Genomic DNA, 6,581 nt, shown 5'->3' with positions numbered 1-6,581 from the left:
AAAGCCCTTCACTTCTTTCCCTATTTCTTGGTCTTTGTGATCAAGAAAATCATGGACTAATGCTTAATTGCTTAATTCCAGGTCAGGAAAATCTCATGGTTCTCTCAGATTTGGGGGGGGAAAGAAGCAAACCAGAAAATGTAGGAATGTAGTGAATGTAGTGAACAGAAAGCGTAATGATGAAGAAGCCAATATCCTTTGCAAAGAAAGTCAAGAAATTTCTTGACTAATGGTTCACAAAGTCTGGTGGTCAGTTTTAACCATGTGATATCCAGGGGAGTGGAACAAAAAGCATTGTCAGTTACACTCCATTCAGAAAGTAGGTAGTTGGACAACCACCTAAATATCTAACAAACTCCATTTGTCATGCACCTTTGGCCTCCTCCTTCTCCTTGGAGAACAACAAACACCAAGTACACACCACATGGTGGCTTCTCACATCAAAATTTTATGAAGAGTAGCTACAATTTTAAAACACAAAACAACATGCCAGACAAATGTTTCTCTGTCTTTCTTAAGACGTGAATTGAATCACCAAAAACTACTCTTGCCTGCAGCCCCCAAACAAGTCTACGAGCATTGAAACAGAATCTGGCTCAAGACACAGAGCCCTTGGAGGCATTAAGGCAGGAATGAATTGCTATATCATTAGGAAGCCAAGACTGTTTGCTTTCCCAGGGGATATGAAGCATTCAGTTTGCAGCTCATACTTCACAAGACACTGAGCCATAGCACTGCCCCAGTGCATTTTGCATGTGCACTACAGACCATTTTAGGGTTTCTAAACTTAATTATTTTCTTCTCTCTAATAGCATTCTAAAAGCATGATGTCGATTTCTGAGACACCTTTTCACCCACCTAATTCTCTATCACTCCTTTCAGATTTTTGGAAAGTTGTTGGTATGTAAATTTTGCTTTTTAGTTGTTCTTCTCCAATTTTGTTGAAGCTCAAATGATTAAAGTGGCAGCCATTTTCAACCTGTGAATAAGCTGTAGTACAGCCATTTGGTATATTTCTATCATGAAAGCACTGTAATTTGATTTCCCACCAGCAGTTTGGTAAGTCAGAGACTTCTAACAGCCTGTGGTAACCGTCTCCCAACACATCTGTGCAGCCAGTGTCTGTGCTGGCTCCTAGCTCCAGGCTCCCTCAGCATACAGAGAAGCTCCTTGAAACTCCACTGCATTAGGAAGATGTTTTGGAGACATCACCCAACACCCTGTGCCAGCATCACTCCAGGTCGTGAAATGCTCTCAAGCATGCATTTGTTACAGTGGATGTATAGAGGTACCACCACTCTCTTCAGCAGTGTCACTGCTCCCCAGCATGATGTCTGCAGTCCAGAAAGTGCTGCTGAGTGATTGTCCACGGTCTCCTGTGGCAAGTGTCCTGTGTTGAATTAACACCTCAGCTGCAAGCAGGCAAGCATGTGAGAAGCCCTTCGGTTTTTACTACAGAAGTGAGGAGTACTTCAGTGGAAGCCTGAAAATGAGTAAGAAGTAGTCCTCAATTATTCTGTTATTCTTTACACAAACACTATGTTTTTTCTCCACATACAGCAAAACATTTACAAAAGAACAAGCACTAAAAATCCTGGACAGACCTTAAGAAATCTTAGCATTGTGTTCATGTAAAAGCAGTGCTAATGTGGGCTAGGGATTCTGGTTGTCACGCTACCTTCTAATCTTAACTCCTCTAGTGGGCTTTTGCATGTTAAAGAGTAGAAAACAATATTTAAATTAGCATAAGGTTAATAGTATAAGTATCTGGTTTGCAAAACATGTATAAAAACTGCAAACATTATATGCTCTGCTTAGACTTGGGAGTGTTAACAGGAAAAAATACATCAAAAAAACCCTTTAGAACTAAGAATCAAAAGTAGCAACCTGACTGTACGAGTTGTGTATATGGAGTACATGAATGGTGTTTTGGTATTTTGTTCATTTCATGCAAAGCCTTTTTCACAAGTTCCAGCTAAACCAAAAAAGAAGTGGAATGTGGCTACTGAAGCAACCCTGTACTTCTCATGTAGGACACAACAACAGGACACACAGCATGCCTGTGGGTCTGCATAACTAGAAGGGAAACTTGTCTTGAATTCCAGAGTTTAACTTGGCATGGTTGAATCTATTTATGGCAACAGAATCTAAAATGAGCCATAGTCTCCAAAGACACACTCTCAACTGTTAAAAGAAGAGTAGGACTCATGTAAAAAGTCTTACATTGTTGAAATATAAATACTTAACATTTAAAATATATTTTCTTTTTTTAGATATATCATACAAATCTCAAACATCCTCTATTAAGAAGCAATATACTCCTCTTTCTTATACAGTTTTTATGACATCTTTTCCTATAATTTCAACTACAGAGAGAAAATGAGTGGCAGGTTTCATAATATCAAGTCCTGAAAAGGAGGTGTTAATTGGTATTTAAGAACTGCAGTCCAGAGCATTCAAATGTCCTATTAATTAACTAATCATTGGGAAGCAAGAGGATTTCTATCTAGTAGCAATGGATTGGAATAGCATATGCATTATAGCTATCAACCAAGTCCTTTCTATGTAATGGATGTAATATCTGTGTAGTCTACATGGCATTAAATATATCTGTTGATAGTCACATTAATAAATCAATAAAAACTGAGGAAAAAAAAGTTAAATCATACTAAGTAATCGTTAGGAAAACTGCCAGATATCAAACAGCATCCACAATGCATTACCAATCCTGTTTGCTTCCTTTCCTAAGAAAATTAAATTTAAAATTCCTTTAACAGAACTCAGAGATGCAAATAGTGCTAATGAAGAATATAAGGTATCTGCACTTCCATGAGACAGCAGGGTATCATAATAGCATCATAACTCTCCCAGCTGTAATATAAGCAGTATCCTAAAGCAGCACTATAGTCTGTCTGCTGGACTGTGAGCAGGCAGTCCCCCTGTGCACACCATCCCTGACATAGTGGCTTTTTGGGTCTAGTATCTAGTTACTCTTGTGCTGGTTCTGCTAAGGCTTCCCCAGCTAAATAGCCTTCACCATTACCAGATCAGCACACAGACTGGGGAAAAACATCACACTTAATGTTTCATGAAATTTCTCACGCTCAGTTCTCATGCACTGTTGGCTTTTCTGCAGCTTTTCCTCCCTGTCCATCCATAACAAGAAGCAGCAGATTAGTAAAGGAACATAAAATATTAATTTTAAAGTGCCAAGATGTCCTGCACCTTTCACATCTTCCCAACAGTCCATCCTACTCAGAGGGCACAGCTGAGTGAGGTGTTGACAAAAGCTAGCCTTGGGGGAGGCCAGCTCCCTTCTTCATCTCTTTCTGTAGGCAACAGAGTCTGACTTAGGTATGCTCTGTTGCCACTCATGAACTTTCTCCCTTAGTGTAAAGCCTTCCTCAGACCTAAAAGCAGGGGTCCCATACACAGCTCCTCACTGGCCTGGGACAAAGTGACACACACAGTCTGGCTACTTTAGGTATAAAATGGACAGAATGCCCCAGTACAAGAAAACAGTCTGTTTATCCCTTTCAGCACTACCTACTTTATCACCTCGACCGCAAGGAGTTGCCATGGCTCAATTGTAAAAAAATGCTGATAAAGAACAGCATTGAGTCACCATCCATGACCATCATTCCTGAGTTTAGGTCATTCTTGAGTGAACAAGTGATTTTCTTACGACAATAAAGTATGAATCAAGGTATGTCCTGTGCTGAAATTGCATGTCCTTTGCTTGAATCTGCTTTTTGGAACAGGAAGGCATGGAACATCCCCTCCTGCCTGTCTCTAGCAAGTCATTTCAATGGGAGTAAGAAACGCTGAGTGAGCTTATCCGGTACATCTGGTATGCCTGCAAGCCAGATTAGGGTTTTGCTGAAAAATGTGCAGAAGAACCTTCCTCCTGTTGGAATGTAAATTTTCGTTTTTATTAAAGCATAATGAGTTTTGGAGGGGAAGCAGAAAGAAATGCCAACTTTGTGCTACATCTACGAGACCTTCAGGTTTCCTGCTGTACCCATAGGGTGGATAGCATGGCTGTATCTGCCTTACGTTGTGATTCCAAGCTAAATCCTAGTGAGCAAGGCTCCCTTTTTAAATGTTACTTCCTAAAGTAATTTTTCCAGGGAAATAAGGACTTGCATAACCAGTTACAGTATTTCAAGAGGCCACCTGCATTACCTAACCTAGGCCAGGCCCTGGCTTTCCATGGAGATTGTGCCACATAATCTTTTATGTTAACGGGCTAAATTTTGTCCTAAAAGTTGCTAGAGTAATTGGAAGTGGAAGCAGTTTCCACTCCTGAAAGGTTGTTAGAGGACCTCTCTGATCCAATAATGAGAACCTGCTGTTCTTTTCCAGTCTAAATGTTATATGGTTACTTGGGGGGTTTTATTCTTTTCCTTAAACAGCTCTTCTCTGTTGCTGTACTAGGCCAACCAATATATTCTCAGAAAAAATGCAGTATCCTACCATAGCTTTTATTTTTCAGACTAGGCAGCACTTTATGTAATTTCTTGTGAAATGTTTTATGGAACCTCTGCACTTGTTGCAGATTAATTAATCCTTCTCAGAGAAATGTGGCAGCAGCTGTGTTGCAGATGCACATTCATCCATGCCTTCTACAATGAAATTTTCACTTTCTGCTGGAAATACCTTGTCTGATGTATGCTGTGAGCACGTACACATTCTTCATGGTGTCACTCCATGGTCAATTCAATAGTCACTCTGATCATCTCTGACACCTAGAGTTCTCTCCTCCTGAGTCATCACTTGTCTCCCTTAGAAAAATTCCTCCTTAACTCTGAAGTGCATGCCGTGATATTCTGTTTCAATCAAACACTTCTTTCCACTTTAGGTTTTAATATACAATAGTCTTCTTACATGTTAGCTATGTCCCTTCATCTTCAGATTTTAAGAACCCACTGACTCACATACTAACGTACTTAATGAAAATATTACCAGCACTGGTCCTAAAATTGACCCTTGAGGAATTCACAGTAACTTGTTTCTTGACTTCTCTTCTTTCTCTTCCTCTGCCCTTTCCCATTAGTCAGCTCTTCCTCACCGTTCATGTCCTCTGTTAACCTCAATCATACTTTGCTTCATTAATATTTTCCCACTTAAGAGTGTATCAACTGCTTTGCTAAGGTACAAATGAGATTTACCACATTTTCTATTTTGGAAAACCCATTATCTCATTTAAGGAAAGCTATCAGATTATTCTGGCACCATGTTCCCTCGGTAAACCCAGGCTCCTTTCATCTTGTTTTATGTTTAACTAGAAAGAATAATTTAATCATTCTTTCTCCTTTAGTAATTATACTGTGTGTAGAAATACAAAAAAAATGGAGGTAGATCACATTCACTTCCATTTGGGGCATGTTTATATGCATATAGATAGAAAATGTGCATATACGTATATGCACGTGTATATGAGTGTTACGTGGTTTTATATATATACAGACAACATATACATATAAATATGTGTACACAACAGCTTCCAAGCTGCACAGGTCTTTAGGAAATACTAGCATTTTAACTTGTCCATAAAATAAAGATTTATTAATACTCATTAATTATAAGATTTGCAGATATTTTTTTCCTCTTCCACTCCAGTTCTTCTTCCAAAGCCAGCTGACAGCCAATGAGACAGACCCGGTGTGCAAGATGATTTTACCCAGCACTCAAACTGTTCCCTGCTGACAGATATCATCACAAAGTTCAAGTGCAATCTAGTTGTTGGATAATTGCAATGATGAAGTTTGTCTATCAGTGTAAAAAGCTGTTTTAATAGTCGCAGTGAATAGAAAATGTCCATTTGCCACCTACTTTAAATATGAGGGCCTGGTTCTTAATGAAAGAAAGGTTATTACATGACAAGTGTTTAATTTATAGGCACCTGTCTTATTATTCCTTCTTGTCCAACATGGTAGCACACACTTTTGTAATACAAAAATTTATTGTGAGTAAAGGTGGAGGAAGAAAGGCACAGCATCTCTCCATAAGGTGACTCTCCAGATGGATGATCTTCTCCCCGACATATATGTAGAGGGATATGTACCACAGCACCACGGCAGCCTTTGTTAATAGCTTCAACAGCTGGAATTACCTGCCTCTCAGCACACAACTGACTTGCCATCTCAAATGACATGTTTCAAGAAAGAAAGAAGAATGAAAAGCCGGGTTTCCAAAATTTGCATTCCTAGCTGCAATAAGGAGACATAACAGTCCCAGATGCCCTGGAGTTGTGGATAGCTTAATGACAATATGGTATCACCAGAGCCCACCACCTCATAAAGATTGATCTCTTACTCCCCTGACTGTAAATTCAAAATTTTAAACAGTCTTACAAAAAAAACTTTTTTCCAGAGTAAAAGCAAGAAATGTATAACTTTGAATGCTGCAAAAGGTTACTTTTGCTCAACACTGTGTATAACTAGTTCAAACCAATAGCAAAATTGTGCTACTGCATTAGAATAAGATGGCCAAGACAAAAACACAGCACTGATTACTTTTTTTGAAAACTGAAATGTTGATGAAAGGCAAAAAAGCAGATGTGTATTGACTCTGACAAC

The sequence above is a fragment of the Chiroxiphia lanceolata genome, chromosome 1, assembly GCF_009829145.1.
Source record: "Chiroxiphia lanceolata isolate bChiLan1 chromosome 1, bChiLan1.pri, whole genome shotgun sequence".
In the NCBI taxonomy this organism is placed as follows: domain Eukaryota; kingdom Metazoa; phylum Chordata; class Aves; order Passeriformes; family Pipridae; genus Chiroxiphia; species Chiroxiphia lanceolata.
Note: the sequence above shows the minus strand (reverse complement) of the source record.